The 18,068-nt window shown below is 44.2% G+C and overlaps 1 pseudogene; it reads left to right on the top strand.

The window, feature by feature from the left end:
* LOC128774158 (cytochrome c oxidase subunit 1-like) overlaps nt 1–18,068 on the top strand; it is a 95,139-nt pseudogene that overhangs the window by 41,466 nt on the left and 35,605 nt on the right.

The following is an 18,068-nucleotide window of genomic DNA, read 5'->3' as shown; positions in this document are numbered from 1 at the left end:
ACGCACCTGTCCTTTGTCTTCAGCTTCTATCCATTCCCCACTTTACAATGTCCATGACCAAGCCTCAGGCAGCACCTCCATCCTGAGTTTTATCTCAGATGTGGCTGTGTTTCCTGATCCTTTATTTCTGAGGGACTGTGGTTTTGACCCATTCTGTCCCTCTGAGGGAGGGTCTCACCAAGCAATGTCCAGGTGCTGGCTGCACCCAGGAACATTCAGAGGACCATGCTGCTGAAGATGCCCACAGACTGTGGCTGGGTGCCAGCCTGCCCCAGGAAAAGTTCATGTGATCATGTAGCATGTGATCATGCAGCTTTTCAGGGATTATGACAAATCACAACACAAATGGCACCAGTCTTCACCCCCAACTACCTTGTTTCAGCACCAGCGAATGTGGTTGTTCACCCAGATCCACTGGGGCCTTTGCCTTTGAGGGAGCCACACAGCCTCTACCAGATGTCCACCCAGCAGAGGAACCACTTCTCCCCATATGGCCCGAAGACCCATGGACTTCACTCTGCACCTGGGGATTCGCCCTTCTCACTAGAGCACCACCAGGTATCGAGATGCAGAGTTTCAGACTCTGTGCTCCCCCTGTTTATAGAGTCTCAATGGAATATAAGCCCTCTCCTTTCTCCTTTCTCCCTTTTTAAGTTCAGTCCCTGTGGCTATTTCCACTTTTCCATTTCTCTCCAGCTGCTTTTGGAGGTGTGCTTTTCCTGTATTCTTCCCCCATCTCCATCCTCTCTCCACATGCAAAAATAGCTCCCTGCCTTCTGTGGCTTCTGTATTCCCCAGTTCACCTCTCTGTGCCATGCACCTGCTAATTTCTGTGGTTCAGGTTGTGCAGACTGTTGTGTTAATCTCAAATCAGTTTTCTAGGTGTGCAGGATGGTTTGTGTTGGTCTGGCTATATTTAATGAATGCAAAACACAAAAAAAACCATGCTGTTTTGCCATCTTGGCTCCTCCCCTGTAACGTGAAATTGTGATGGATATATGCCTGTGGTGTATATTTGGCATGGTTGTTGTATATGTAGGATGTGTGGGAGGTATATTTATGGTGTCTGTGTGGCATACGTCTATTTGTGTTGTATGGGTGATGTTTGGTGTGTGTGCAATGCATGTGTAGGATATATATTTGGTATATGTATGATGTGTGTTTGGCATGTGTGTTTTATGTTTGCTATTTGGCTTAGGTGTTTTGTTTCTGTGATGTGTATGTATTATGTGAGTGCTGTTTCTGTAGTTTATGTGAATGTGGGAATGTATCTGTGGTGTGTTTTTGCTTTAGAGTTTGTATGTGTGGTCTTTATGTGGGATGCGTGTGGTTACTATGTGATTTATGTGTCATGTGTGTGGTATATATATGTATAGTATGTGTGTGTAATGTTTCCAGTATGTGAATTGTGGGTAATGTCTGGGTATGTGTGTGTAGTGTATGCATGTTAATGACTGGTGCATGTGTATTTGTGTCTGGTATTGGCAGTGTGTGTCGTGTCTGTAGTGCATGTATTGTGTGTCTGTTCTGTTTATGTCATGTATGTTTGTTTAATATATGCCTTGTTTGTGTGGTGTGGTTTTTCAACTTTATTATTTCCCAAGGCAGAGTATATGCGCTTCCCTTACATTCCCCCTATAGGTTTTCAAACACTTCTTAGTAAAACAAGATGTTAGTTTAAAGATAGTTTTTCATTACATTTTTAACACTTCTAACTTAGTGAAACAAGATGTTAGGTGAAAGATTGTTTCTCCATAGTGTTGTTTATATGTTGTTATATGTTTATAGAGTTGAGTTATAATTCTACACCTAGGTTTTCAACCACTTCCAACTTAGAGAAAAAGATGTTTGTTGAAAGATAGTTTCTTCAGTGTTTTACAGAGTGGACCATATGGTACTTTCCTTATAATTCCCTGTAAAAATCTTCAAACACTCCTAACTTGGTGACACAAGATGTTAGTAGAAATTTGCTTTCTCCATAGAGATGTTTCACAGAGTTGAATATATGACACTTTCCTTATAGTTCTCCACATATGTTCTCAAAAGCTTTTCCTTTAGTTGAAAGATTGTTTCTCCACAGTGTTAAGTCACAGAATAGAGTTATGACACTTTAGTTATACTTCGAGGCCTAAGTTTTTAAACATTTCCAACTTAGTGAAACAAGATGTTAGTTGAAAGATTGTCTCTCCACAGTGTTCCTTCACAGAGTTGAGTATATTGCACTTTAATTATAGTCTAGGCCTAGGTTTTCAAGCACTTCTAATTTTGTGAAATAATATGTTAGTTTAAAGATGGTTTCTCCACAGTGTTGTTTCACAGAATTGAGTATATGGCACTTTCCTTATAGTTCCTTTCCCGGGATTTCAAACAACTCTTAGTGAAACAAGATGTTAGTTGATAGATTGTTTCTCCACAGTGTTGTTTCACAGAGCTGAATACTTTCCTTAAATTTCCTTCATAGGGTTTTAAACACTTCTAAATTAATAAACAAGATGTTAGTTGAGAGATGGTTTATCCACAATGTCGTTTCATAGAATTGAGTACATGGCAATTTAGTTAAACTTCTAGGCCTAGGATTTCAAACACTTCAAACTTAGTGACAGAAGAGGTTCTTTGAAAAATGGATTCTCCACAGTGTTTACAGAGCTTGAATTATGGTACTTTAATGATAATTTTATGGCTTGGTTTTCAAACACTTATACCTTGGTGAAAGAAGATGTTAGTTGAAAGATGGTTTCTTCCCATGTTTTTTAAGAGTTGAACATATAACATATTCTTTCCAGCTCCCCACTGAGGTTTGCAAACACATCTACCTTAGTGAAACAAGAGGTTAGTTGAAAGATCATTCTCCACAGTGTTGTTTCTCTTTCACATAGTTCAATATGTGACACTTTTATAATACTTCCAGGCCAATATTTTCAAACCCTTCTAACTTTGTAAAACAAGATGTTAGTCAAAAGATGGGTTCCACATAGGGAAGCAGAGTTGACTATATAGTATTTTTGTTTCAGTTCCCCACTTAGATTTTCAAACACTTTTGTCTTCATGAAACATGATGTTAGTTGAAAGATTGTATCTCAACACAGATTGTTTACCAGAATTGAGTATACGGCACTCTCCTTTTAATTCCATGAATAAGTTTGCAAACCCCTCTAACTTAGTGATACAAGATGTTAGTTGAAAGATAGTTTCTCCACAGTGTTGTTTCTCAGAGTTCAGTATATGGCAGTTTTGTGATATCTCCATAGGCCTAGGTTTTCACACTCTTCTAACTTGCTGAAAATGTTATTCAAAAGATAATTCCTCCTCCATGTCTTTTCCCAAAGTGGAGTATACTGAACTTTCTGCGAATTCAATGCAGAGGTTGTCAAACATTTCTCACTTATGTAAGCAAGTTGTTAGTTTAAAGATGTCACCTCCACAGTGTTTTTGCTTAGATTTGCATATAGAGTACTTTCCTTGTATTTCTACGAGTATGTTTTCAAAAACTGAAATATTAGTTGCAAGATGGTTTCTCAAAGTTGGGAACAAACCTACACAGGCTGAATGTCATGTGATCTTGGTCACCAATTGGTGGGCACCCTGCAAAAGCCAGAACTCAGAAAAGGCCAAGACACATTCCTGGTGGGAAACGAGGCCCAGAGGTCCTTTTCTAAGGATACAGTACTGTGCAGAAAACACCTGCTTTCCTGAAAGCCTGAATTCCACTTGGAAACAGCTCCCTTAACATGGGCAAATATCGTGAGATCTCAGGCCAAATCTCCCAAGACATCAGGAACCATCTGGTTGACACCTTGCAAAACCTGGAACTGCCTAGAGGAGGCTCATTCCTGGAGGCAAAGGAGGCTGTGAATTCCTTTTCCATAGATGCGAGATTGTTGAGAACACCCATGCTCCACTGAAACGCAGACTGGCTCCATTTGGTCATGCTTCACAAGACCCAAGGGCAAATCTCACAAGATCTCAGGAGAAATCTCATGAGATCACTGTCGTCATCTAGCAGGCACCCTGCAAGTGCTGGAATTCCCTGGCGAGCCTCATTCCTGAGGTGAAAAAGCCCTGAAATTGCTTTTCCGAGGATTTGAGAATGTTGGGAGCACCCCTTATCCCCTGAAGGACAGCCTGGCTTCCATTTTGACACACATCTCAATTTCCAGGGGCAAATCTCATGAGATAAAGGGCAATTCTCCAAAGACCTTGGGCACCTTCTGGCAGTAACCCTGCAAGAGCCAAAACTAGCAAAGCCTCTTTTTCTGGAGGGAAAAATGCCTGGAAGAGCTTTTTGCAGATTCTAGATGGTTGGGATCACCCTGCTCCCTTGAAATGTAACCTGGCTTCCATTTTCACAAAACTAAGGTGACCCTGTGGTAAATCTCATGGGATCTCAGGACAAATCTCATAGATCTTGGGCACCACTAGGCAGACACCAGGCAAAAACTGGAATTCCCTAGCCAAACCTCATTCTGAGTCATGGAAAAAGTCCAGATTTCCATTTCTGCTAATTCAGGAATATTGGGAACACCACTGCTTTCTTGAAAGTCAGACTAGGGGGGAGGGAAGATGGTGGCGTAGGAGGACGCTGGGCTCACCGCGCGTCCTGCTGATCACTTAGATTCCACCTACACCAGCCTAAATAACCCAGAAAACCGCCAGAGGATTAGCAGAATGGAGTCTTTGGAGCCAAGCGCAGACGAGAGGCCCACGGAAGAGGGTAGGAAGGGCGGCGAGGCGGTGCGCACTCCATGGACTGGCGGGAGGGAGCCAGGGCGGAGGGGCAGCTCGCCGGCCAAGCAGATCCCCCGAGTCTGGCTGGCAAAAGCGGAGGGGCCTGACGGACTGTGTTCCGACAGCAAACGCGACTTAGCGTCTGGGAGGTCATAAGTTAACAGCTCTGCTCAGAAAGCGGGAAGGCTGGAGGACAAAGGGAGGGAGAGCTGCTGAGCCCCCGGATGACAGAGCTCAGCTTGGTGGGGAACAAAGGCGCTCGCCAGCGCCATCTCCCCCGCCCATCCCCCAGCCAAAATCCCAAAGAGAACCAGTTCCTGCCAGGGAACTTGCTCCTCTGTGCAAACACCCAACTCTGTGCTTCTGCGGAGCCAAACCTCCGGCAGCGGATCTGACTCCCTCCCGCTGCCACAGGGCCCCTCCTGAAGTGGATCACCTAAGGAGAAGCGAGCTAACCCTGCACCTCCTGCCCCCGTGCACCTTGCCTACCCACACCAGCTAATACGCCAGATCTCCAGCACCACAAGCCTGGCAGTGTGCAAGTAGCCCAGACGGGCCACGCCACCCCACAGTGAATCCCGCCCCTAGGAGAGGGGAAGAGAAGGCACACACCAGTCTGACTGTGGCCCCAGCGGTGGGCTGGGGGCAGACATCAGGTCGGACTGCGGCCCCGCCCACCAACTCCAGTTATACACCACAGCACAGGGGAAGTGCCCTGCAGGTCCTCACCACTCCAGGGACTATCCAAAATGACCAAACGGAAGAATTCCCCTCAGAAGAATCTCCAGGAAATAACAACAGCTAATGAACTGATCAAAAAGGATTTAAATAATATAACAGAAAGTGAATTTAGAATAATAGTCATAAAATTAATCGCTGGGCTTGAAAACAGTATAGAGGACAGCAGACAATCTCTTGCCACAGAGATCAAGGGACTAAGGAGCAGTCACGAGGAGCTGAAAAGCGCTTTAAACGAAATGCAAAACAAAATGGAAACGACGACAGCTCGGATTGAAGAGGCAGAGGAGAGAATAGGTGAACTAGAAGACAAAGTTATGGAAAAAGAGGAAGCTGAGAGAGAGAGATAAAAAAATCCAGGAGTATGAGGGGAAAATTAGAGAACTAAGTGATACACTAAAAAGAAATAATATACGCATAATTGGTATCCCAGAGGAGGAAGAGAGAGGGAAAGGTGCTGAAGGGGTACTTGAACAAATTATAGCTGAGAACTTCCCTGAACTGGGGAAGGAAAAAGGCATTGAAATCCAAGAGGCACAGAGAACTCCCTTCAGACGTAACTTGAATCGATCTTCTGCATGACATATCATAGTGAAACTGGCAAAATACAAGGATAAAGAGAAAATTCTGAAAGCAGCAAAGGATAAACGTGCCCTCACATATAAAGGGAGACCTATAAGACTTGTGACTGATCTCTCTTTTGAAACTTGGCAGGCCAGAAAGGATTGGCACGATATCTTCAGTGTGCTAAACAGAAAAAATATGCAGCCGAGAATCCTTTATCCAGCAAGTCTGTCATTTAGAATAGAAGGAGAGATAAAGGTCTTCCCAAACAAACAAAAACTGAAGGAATTTGTCACCACTAAACCAGCCCTACAAGAGATCCTAAGGGGGATCCTGTGAGACAAAGTACCAGAAACGTCACTACAAGCATAAAACATACAGACATCACAATGACTCTAAACCCGTATCTTTCTATAATAACACTGAATGTAAATGGATTAACTGCGCCAACCAAAAGACATAGGGTATCAGAATGGATAAAAATACAAGACCCATCTATTTGCTGTCTACAAGAGACTCATTTTAGATCTGAGGACACCTTTAGATTGAGAGTGAGGGGATGGAGAACTATTTATCATGCTACTGGAAGCCAAAAGAAAGCTGGAGTAGCCATACTTATATCAGACAAACTAGACTTTAAATTAAAGGCTGTAACAAGAGATGAAGAAGGGCATTATATATTAATTACAGGGTCTATCCATCAGGAAGAGCTAACAATTATAAATGTCTATGCACCGAATACCAGAACCCCCAAATATATAAAACAATTACTCATAAACATAAGCAACCTTATTGATAAGAATGTGGTCATTGCAGGGGACTTTAACACCCCACTTACAGAAATGGATAGATCATCTAGACACATGGTCAATAAAGAAACAAGGGCCCTGAATGATACATTGGATCAGATGGACTTGACAGATATATTTAGAACTCTGCATCCCAAAGCAACAGAATATACTTTCTTCTCGAGTGCACATGGAATATTCTCCAAAATAGATCATATACTGGGTCACAAAACAGCCCTTCATAAGTTTACAAGAATTGAAATTATACCATGCATACTTTCAGACCACAATGCTATGAAGCTTGAAATCAACCACAGGAAAAAGTCTGGAAAACCTCCAAAAGCATGGAGGTTAAAGAACACCCTACTAACGAATGAGTGGGTCAACCAGGCAATTAGAGGAGAAATTAAAAAATATATGGAAACAAACGAAAATGAAAATACAACAATCCAAACGCTTTGGGACGCAGCGAAGGCAGTCCTGAGAGGAAAATACATTGCAATGCAGGCCTATCTCAAGAAACAAGAAAAATCCCAAATACAAAATCTAACAGCACACCTAAAGGAAATAGAAGCAGAACAGCAAAGGCAGCCTAAACCCAGCAGAAGAAGAGAAATAATAAAGATCAGAGCAGAAATAAACAATATAGAATCTAAAAAAAACTGTAGAGCAGATCAACGAAACCAAGAGTTGGTTTTTTGAAAAAATAAACAAAATTGACAAACCTCTAGCCAGGCTTCTCAAAAAGAAAAGGGAGATGACCCAAATAGATAAAATCATGAATGAAAATGGAATGATTACAACCAATCCCTCAGAGATACAAACAATTATCAGGGAATACTATGAAAAATTATATGCCAACAAATTGGACAACCTGGAAGAAATGGACAAATTCCTAAACACCCACACTCTTCCAAATCTCAATCAGGAGGAAATAGAAAGCTTGAACAGACCCATAACCAGCGAAGAAATTGAATCAGTCATCAAAAATCTCCCAACAAATAAGAGTCCAGGGCCAGATGGCTTCCCAGGGGAGTTCTACCAGACGTTTAAAGCAGAGATAATAACTATCCTTCTCAAGCTATTCCAAGAAATAGAAAGGGAAGGAAAACTTCCAGACTCATTCTATGAAGCCAGTATTACTTTGATTCCTAAACCAGACAGAGACCCAGTAAAAAAAAGAGAACCACAGGCCAATATCCCTGATGAATATGGTGCAAAAATTCTCAATAAGATACTAGTAAATCAAATTCAACAGCATATAAAAAGAATTATTCACCATGATCAAGTGGGATTCATTCCTGGGATGCAGGGCTGGTTCAACATTCGCAAATCAATCAACGTGATACATCACATCAACAAAAAAAAAAGATAAGAACCATATGATCCTGTCAATTGATGCAGAAAAGGCCTTTGACAAAATCCAACACCCTTTCTTAATAAAAACCCTTGAGAAAGTCGGGATAGAAGGAACATACTTAAAGATCATAAAAGCCATTTATGAAAAGCCCACAGCTAACATCATCCTCAATGGGGAAAAACTGAGAGCTTTTTCCCTGAGATCAGGAACACGACAGGGTTGCCCACTCTCACCGCTGTTGTTTAACATAGTGCTGGAAGTTCTAGCATCAGCAATCAGACAACAAAAGGAAATCAAAGGCATCCAAATTGGCAAAGATGAAGTCAAGCTTTCGCTTTTTGCAGATGACATATTATACATGGAAAATCCGATAGACTCCACCAAAAGTCTGCTAGAACTGATACATGAATTCAGCAAAGTTGCAGGATACAAAATCAATGTACAGAAATCAGCTGCATTCTTATACACTAACAATGAAGCAACAGTAAGACAAATAAAGAAACTGATCCCATTCACAATTGCACCAAGAAGCATAAAATACCTAGGAATAAATCTAACCAAAGATGTAAAAGATCTGTATGCTGAAAACTATAGAAAGCTTATGAAGGTAATTGAAGAAGATAAAAAGAAATGGAAAGACATTCCCTGCTCATGGATTGGAAGGATAAATATTGTCAAAATGTCAATACTACCCAAAGCTATCTACACATTCAATGCGATCCCAATCAAAATTGCACCAGCATTCTTCTCGAAACTAGAACAAGCAATCCTAAAATTCATATGGAACCACAAAATGCCCCAAATAGCCAAAGTAATTTTGAAGAAGAAGACCAAAGCAGGAGGCATCACAATCCCAGACTTTAGCCTCTACTACAAAGCTGTCATCATCAAGACAGCATGGTATTGGCATAAAAACAGACACATAGACCAATGGAATAGAATAGAAACCCCAGAACTAGACCCACAAACATATGGCCAACTCATCTTTGACAAAGCAGGAAAGAACATCCAGTGGAAAAAAGACAGTCTCTTTAACAAATGGTGTTGGGAGAACTGGACAGCAACATGCAGAAGGTTGAAACTAGACCACTTTCTGACACCATTCACAAAAATAAACTCAAAATGGATAAAGGACCTGAATGTGAGACAGGAAACCATCAAAACCTTAGAGGAGAAAGCAGGAAAAGACCTCTCTGACCTCAGCCGTAGCAATCTCTTACTCGACACATCCCCAAAGGCAAGGGAATTAAAAGCAATAGTGAATTACTGGGACCTTATGAAGATAAACAGCTTCTGCACAGCAAAGGAAACAACCAACAAAACTAAAAGGCAGCCAACGGAATGGGAAAAGATATTTGCAAATGACATATTGGACAAAGGGCTAGTATCCAAAATCTATAAAGAGCTCACCAAACTCCACACCCGAAAAACAAATAACCCAGTGAAGAAATGGGCAGAAAACATGAATAGACACTTCTCTAAAGAAGACATCCAGATGGCCAACAGGCACATGAAAAGATGTTCAACATCGCTCCTCATCAGGGAAATACAAATCAAAACCACACTCAGATATCACCTCACGCCAGTGAGAGTGGCCAAAATGAACAAATCAGGAGACTATAGATGCTGGAGAGGATGTGGAGAAACGGGAACCCTCTTGCACTGTTGGTGGGAATGCAAATTGGTGCAGCCGCTCTGGAAAGCAGTGTGGAGGTTCCTCATAAAATTAAAAATAGACCTACCCTATGACCCAGCAATAGCACTGCTAGGAATTTACCCAAGGGATACAGGAGTACTGATGCATAGGGGCACTTGTACCCCAATGTTTATAGCGGCACTCTCAACAATAGCCAAATTATGGAAAGAGCCTAAATGTCCATCAACTGATGAATGGATAAAGAAATTGTGGTTTATAGACACAATGGAATACTATGTGGCAATGAGAAAGAATGAAATATGGCCTTTTGTAACAACGTGGATGGAACTGGAGAGTGTGATGCTAAGTGAAATAAGCCATACAGAGAAAGACAGATACCATATGGTTTCACTCTTATGTGGATCCTGAGAAACGTAACAGAAACCCATGGGGGAGGGGAAGGGAAAAAAAAAAGAGGTTAGAGTGGGAGAGAGCCAAAGCATAAGAGACTGTTAAAAACTGAGAACAAACTGAGGGTTGATGGGGGGTGGGAGGGAGGGTAGGGTGGGTGATGGGTATTGAGGAGGGCACCTTTTGGGATGAGCACTGAGTGTTGTATGGAAACCAATTTGACAGTAAATTTCATCTATTAAAAAATAAATAAATAAATAAAATAAACATCATAAAAAAAAAAAAGAAAGTCAGACTAGCTTCCATTTTGACACACTTGGCATGCCCCAGGGTCAAATCTCATCACATCACAGGCCAAATCTTGTGAGACCTCAATCCCCACTGGCAGACACCCAGAAAGTGCCAGAACTGCATGGCCAAGCTTTGTTCCTGGAAGAGAAAAAGTCAAGTAATTGCTTTTCTGTGGATTTGGGATTGTTGGGAGCACCCATGATCCCCTGAACCACAGCTTGGCTTCCACTTAGTCACATTTCACATGACCCAGGGGCAAATTGTTGCAAGATGTCAGGACAAATCTCGTGTAATCGCTGTGGCCATTTGGCAGGCACCAGGCAAGTGACAGAATTCCATGGTGAGCCATATTTCTAGAGGTGAAATAGCCCTGCAATTGCTGTTCTGCAGAATCAGGACCATGGGGAACACCCCTGCGCTCCTGAAACACAGCCTGGCTTCCGTTTGGACACAACTCATGTGACCCGGGGGCAAATCTCAAGAGATCTAGGGCACCATCAGGCAGCAGACAGCAAGGCCAGAACTCCACAGCTGAACCGGGTTCCTAGAGGCAACAAATAACCTCAAGAACATTTTCTCAGAATTGGGACCATTGGGAATTCACCTACTCCCTTGAAACACAGCCAGGCTTCCATGTGAACACACCTAGAGTGATCCAGGATCAAATTGCACAAGATATCAGGGGCCCTCTGGCAGGTACCTGGAACGCAGTAATTCCCTAGCCAAGCCTTGTTCCTCGAAGTAAAAATGTCCTGCAAGGAATTTTTGGCAGATCCAGGATCATGGGGAACACCCGTAATCCCCTGAAAGTCAGTCTGGATTCCACTTGGAAGCAGTTTGCTTTAGCCAGGAGAAAATCTCATGATATCTCAGGGCAAATCTCCTGAGATCTCAAGAGACACCTGGCAAGATATGGAACCAACTTAGCCGAGGCTCATTCATGGAGACAAAAGGAGGCCCTGACTTGGGAATTGTTGGGAACACTCCTGATCCCCTGAAACACAGCCTGTTTTCCATTTGGACACAGGTCGCCTGACCCAGGGATAAATCTCACGAGATCCAGGACAAAACTCGCCAAACCTGGGGCACCTCCTGGTGGTCACACTGCAAGAGCTGGGATAGCCATGCCAACTATGGTTTTTGGAGAGAAAGAAGGCAAAAAGGCCTATTCAGCACTTACAACACAATTGAGTACAACCAACTCCTGCTCCCAAGAAAGGCAGACTGGCTTCCATTTTGAAAAACGTTGGGTGACCCAGGGCTAAATCCTGTGAGTTCTCAGGCCAAATATTAGAAGATCTCAGTGCCAAATTCGTGGGCACCAGAGAACAAGAATTTGCCAGCCAAGCCTATTTCCTGGAAGTGACAAAGGTCCAGAATTCCTTTTCCACACAGTTGGGACCATTGGGAACACAGTTGCTGTCCTGGAAGGCAGCCTCTCTTCCAGTTTGACACATGTCATGTACTCTAGGGGGAAATCACATGAGACCTCCAGCCAGACCTCGGGGAAACATGGCCACCATCTGGTGTGAAACCTGCAAGAGCCAGAACTCCCTAACAGAACCTCCTTCCTGCAGGGAAAAATGCCCACAAGGCCTTTTCAGAATTTTGACAAGGTTGCAATCTCCCTGCTCTCCTGGAAGGCAGACAGGCTTCAGTTTGGAAGTGACTTGCAAGACCGAGGGAAAACCTCATGGGACCTCAGGCCAAATATCATGAGATCTAGGGCACAAATAGGTAGAAACAAGAGAAACGCTGGAAATCCCAAACCAAGCCTCATTCCTGGGTGTGGAAAAGGCCCAGAATTCATTTTCTTCTCTTTCAGGAACCTTGAGACCACAGCTTTCCTGAAAGTCAGCCTGGCTTCCGTGTTAACATACATAGTGTGCCCCTGGGGCAAACCTCATGACATCACAGGCTAAATATCCCGATACTCAGTGGCCAATGGCAGGCCCCCAGTAAGTGCTAGAACTCCATAGCCTAGCCTCTTTCCTGGAGGTGAAAAAGTCCTGCAATTGCTTTTCTGTTGATTTGGGACCATTGGGAGCACCTCTGATCCCTTGAAATGCAGCCTCAATTCCCTTTTGACACACCTTGCATGACCCATGGGCAAATCTCCCAAGATCTCAGGTGCACTCTGGCACTTAACCATTAAGCACTGGGACACAGAGCCTGGCTTCTGGAGGGAAAGAAGGCCCAGAAGTCCTGTTCAGAAGATTCCACACAGTTGGGAACACTCGAATCCTGTTCCCCCAAAATGCTCCCTGGCCAGCTTCCATTTTGACAAACCTTACCTGACCCAGGCCTAAATATTACAAGATCTCAGGCCAAATATCATGAGAACTCAGGTGCCATTGGGCAGTCACCCGACAAAAACCTGAATTTCCTAGCCAAGCCTTTTTCCAAGAGAAGAAAAGGGTCCAGAATTACTTTTCCGTAGGGTCTGGACCATTGGGAACATGGTTGCTTTCCTAAAACGCTGTCTGGCTCACAGTTTGACACACATCACCTGCCCCAGGGGCAAATCTCGTGAGACCTCAGCTCACATCTCCCCATACCTTGGCCGCCAACTAGTGTGCACCCTGCATGAGCTGGAACACCCTAGCAGAGCCTCCTTCATGGGGGAAAATGCCCACCCGGGCTTTTGGGCAGATTAGACAGGATTCCAAACCCCCTGATCACCTGACAAGATACCAAGCTTCCATTTGGACATGCCTGGCATGAGCAGAGAGTTAATCTCGTGGATCTCACATCAAATCTTGTGACCTAGGGAGCCAATGGGTGGATGCCAGGGTAACTCCAGAATTCCTTAGCCAAGCCTTTTTCCTGGTTGTCAAAGAGGTCCTAAATTACTTTCCTGCTCTTTCAGAAACTTTGGGAGCACTGACTTCCTGAAATGCAGCCTGGTTTCCTTTGTGACACACTTGGCATGCACCAGGGGCAGTCCTCATGACATCACAGGCCAAATCATGTGAGACCCCAGTGGCCAACTGGTGGGTCCCCAGCAAGTGTAGGAACTCCAGAGCCAAGCCTCGTTGCTGGAGGGAAAAAGTCCTGCAATCTCTTTTCTGCTGATTTGGGACCATTAAGGGCACCTCTGATCCCGGAAATGCAGCCTGGCTTCCCTTTTGACACACCTTGCATGACCCTTGGGCAAATCTCATGAGATCTTGGGCACCCTCTGACACTTACCCCTCAAGTGTGGGGACATGCTAGCCAAGCCTGGCTCCTGGAGGGAAAGAAGGCCCAGAAGACCTATTCAGCAGGTCCCACACAGTTGGTAATACCCAACTCCTGCTCACTTTAAATGTCACCTGGATTCCATTTTGACAACAATTGCATGACCCAGAGCGAAATCTGGGGAGATCACAGGCCAAGATCATGAGATCTCTGGCACCCATCAGGCGGGCATGCAACAGAACCGGAATTCCCTAGCTGATATTCTTTCCAGGAGTAGAAAAGCCCCAGAATTCCCTTTCTGCAGGGCCGAGACGATTGGGAACATGGCTGATTTCCTGAAATGCAGCCTGGCTTCCAGGTTGACACACCTTGCGTGCCCCAAGGGCAAATTGCATGAGACCTCAGGCCACATCTGATGATACCTTGACCACCATCTGGTTTGCATCCTGCATGAGCTGGAACTCCCTAGCAGAGCCTCCTTCCTGAATGTAAAAATGCCAACAAGCCCTTTTCAGCAGATTGGACATGGTTGCAATTCCCCTGCTCTCATGAAGTGCAGCCTGGCCTCCAGTTTTTCAAACACTGAGTGACCTTGTTGTAAAATCATGGGATCTCAGACCAAAAATCATGAAATCCAGGGCACTGATGGGAGGGCCCCAGGTAAAACCCAGAATTCCTAGAGCAGAGCCTCGTTCCTAGATGCCATAAAGGTCCTTTTTCTCTCTGTCAAGAACATTGGGACAACTACTTTCCTAAAATGTAGCCTGGCTTACGTTAGTTGAAAGATGTTTTCTTTACAGTGTTCTTTTACAACCTTGAGTCCATGGAACTTTTGTTATACTTCCAGCCAAAGATTTTCGAAATCATCTATCTTAGTAAAGCAAGATATTAGTGAAAAGATATTGTACTGTCTTGTTTCAAAAAGTTCTGTATATGGCACTTTACCAAAGGCCATAGGTGCTTCTATTTCTTGAGAGAGTCAACTTGCTAAAAGTTTGTACTAGTCGCTTCATTAACAACAGTCTCCATTCTAGTCTCTAATGAAGAGCTCTAGCTGCTGGCAATAATTTTGAACCCCTTTACTCTATTTTCAAAGTAGCATCTCCCTGGAGTTCCTTCCTAGTGAGTTTCTCAGAATAATATCCTCTGCTTCTCAAGTGGTGAAGTCCTTGTGACTGTGGAATAGGTATTGTAACAGGACAGCCCCTTAATTTGGTTTCAGAAGTATACGGACATCCAGAGGCCTGAGTCATTGGAAGATGCCCAGTAGAGAATGTTTCTATGTATGCTGGACCAGAGGTTTCTGGGGAGAACTGGCCTCCTTTATGGACTGAGAGGAAATGAAGTGAGTCATCTCCTTTCCAGACTGATCCTATTCCAACTTGAAGTGTCGAGCTTTAGTCCTCCTCCTAGCCATTTCCTTACCATGGCTGTGTGTCTAAAAAAATTTTGTTCACACATAGAAGCCATAGAACTGTCACTCACTAAGCTGGCACCCTGGGGTAGGCCACGAGCTCCCACTTTGATCTTGTGCCCAGTGAGAGCCATCAGTGTCTGCTCAACAAAAGTAATGATGGCCTTTAGCCCCTGAGTGCATGGCGCTTGGCCTGCTCTGGTATAGAAGGTGAAGGGGAGCCAGCTTTATTCACTCACCTGGTTGACTGAGTTGCTTTCATCCTGAGAAGCAGACTGTTTGTACATGGGCTGTATGAACCAGGAGAGGATCGGCACAGGAAAGGCCCATTTCAGGAACAGGGAATGAAGTCCTTGTTCCAGCAAGAGCCAGGAAAACCCGATAACTACAGCTCAAGCACTGCTGCCTCTGAAAATTGAAGGAAATAGTGGGAAGGACAGACAAAATTAGAAAATTGTGGCTCCTGAAGAAAGAATAGTGGTTTCTTGCTGACAATGCTCCCTGGTGTAGCTCTGTAGAGGGATCCTTTGCCTAAGCCCAGGCATTTCTTACTCCTGATACAACCAGGTTGGTAGGGCATTGTGCTGGGTACTTCAATCTCAACATTCCCCATATGTCAACTCTAAAGAAGAACACTATCACTCTGGGTCTCCATTTACACAAATTTGCTCTTTTTTTTTTTTTTTTTTTTTTGAGAAAAGGCTCTGCCTGGAATCTGTTCAGATCCAGTGTTTGAGAGTAATATCACCTTTTTTCAATTTGGGAGTCTGGTGATGTCCACGTGATGGTGATATAGGTTTTGCATTGGGCCCTTCTCAACTTGGTTCTAGAGGCATGTGGCCATCCAAACACCTAGGGTATATGAAGGTCCCAGGGAGAATGTGTGTGGGCAGCCTAAGCCAGAGGTTAGAGGAGGATCCCGCCTCCCTTGTGGGACAAGAGAAAGGGACTATAGCTATCTCCTTCCTAGATTTACCCATGCCAGTTTGAAATGCAGAACTATGACTCACCTCATAGTCATTCCTATCCCATTTCTGCTATTCTAACTTGGTGTCAGTTCACACTCCAAGACCATGGAGGCTGTCACATACACATCCAGGGTCCAAGTATTGGTGGCGACATTTCAGTCAGTTCCTGAGCTAGAGGGCTCTTGGAGTCTAATATCCCAGAGGACAGTTGACCCTCCCAGCCCTGACCTCTCAGTGCTTAGCAGGCTACAGTCATCGTGGGAATGGTTAGTCACATTAACTCCTGCCCATAACTGATGGAGATACCCTCATTCAGAAGAACAGACACTCTGTGCATATGCAGTATTCTCCAGGACCTGATCAGCACACAAATTGCCTTTTGAAGAAATAGTGCACCAAGGCCTCATCCCCACCACTTGGTCATCAGATGGAAGCACATACTTAATACCCCATAATCACTGCTGATCTGATGAACAGAAGCATGCCAAAACCCAAAGGTTTCCCTTTCTTTCTTAAGGTAGAATGTAGGCCTCTTGCTCACAGGGAGCCAAGAGACAGTCCGTAGAAGACTCGTTAGCCAAAGCCCACCAAAGGTTCTTCTGATTCCTGAGCCAGCCACCTTGCTAATACATTCTGCTACACACTTTATTCTCAACATTAGCTAATTCTCACCCATAATGAAGAACTCTGGACCTGCATATATCCATTTTTACCACATTGCTTTATTATCAATCTAGGTTTTCCTTGGGGTGCATAAATTCAGGCTTTTAGAGTAATATCTTCTGCTTGCAAATGTCAATCTTGGCCCAGCCCTTGTGACTGTGAGATAGGTTGAGTTGAAGTGCCCCTGGCATTTTACTTTCATGACTACATGGACATTCAGAGCCCTAGGCATTAGAAGAGATCTAGCTGAGATCTTTTTGTGTGGAGACTGAGCCAAGGGTATTAGGTGGGAGGTGGCCCATTTTCTAGGATGAGGGGGAATGAAGTTAAACATCTCCTTTCCACATTGATCACATTCCCATTGGAAGGAAATGGCAAACAAACTTTTGTCCCCTGTGCAGCCATTCTCTTCCCATTACTACACTTGTGGCCATATCTTTCTTTGCCCTTTGGAGCCAAGAAGCTGGCACTCAATTACCCAGCACCAAGGGATGGGCGGATTTTTCCCACTCTGTTCTGCACTTGGTGACAGCCATCACTGTCTTAATCCCAAAGGAAAATGACCCTCCTATCCCTGAGCTTGGTGGTAGGCTCTCTCTGGAATGGGGCTGGGGGTAGGGAAGGGGAGCCAGCTTGCCTCATTACTTTGTCTGATTGCAGTGACTTCATCCTGATAGCAGACAGTTCACACAGGAGTTGTAAGCTCAGGACCTGGTCAGCAAAGAAAGAGCTCTTTAGAAGGAGATGGCACCAATGCCCATTCTCACACTTTGGATCAGCAGCTGGACTCAACTCACAGGTGCAGCACAGTCACTGCTCACTCCACTCCCTGATGGGAAAAGCAAGAAAACAGACAAAGCTCCAGTGCTCTCCAGGCCTTTCTGAGTGAAGACAGGTCAGTTGCTGACAGGACACCCACATGGAGACTGTAGAGGACATTTTCCCCTAAGCCCACTGGTGTTTCTTCTTCGTCTTCACACAGCCAGGTTGTTAGGAGCTTGTGTTGGGCACTGGCTCCACACAACTCCCTTCCAATCTCTGAAGAGCTCTTTCCTTCCATATACACCTTTACATTTCTTTGCAATTTTTAAAGCATAAAGTCCTTCCCTGAATCCATTGAGAGGGAGTGTCTCAGAGTCATATCCTCTGCCTTCAACCTAGGAGTTGGGTCCAGTCCTTGTGACTGTGGGAGAGGTTTTGCCACAGGGCCCACTCTTAATTAATTAATTTGATTTCAAAACTATGTGGATATCCAGATGCTCAAGGCATTTTCAACTTGCCAAGCAGAGGAAGTTTGTGTGTAGGCTGCGCCAGAACTTGGGGGAGATAG

This window comes from Panthera pardus, unplaced genomic scaffold (assembly GCF_024362965.1).
Source record: "Panthera pardus isolate Hobbes unplaced genomic scaffold, ASM2436296v1 HiC_scaffold_3, whole genome shotgun sequence".
Taxonomy (NCBI): domain Eukaryota; kingdom Metazoa; phylum Chordata; class Mammalia; order Carnivora; family Felidae; genus Panthera; species Panthera pardus.
This window is presented reverse-complemented; position numbering and strand designations above follow the sequence as displayed.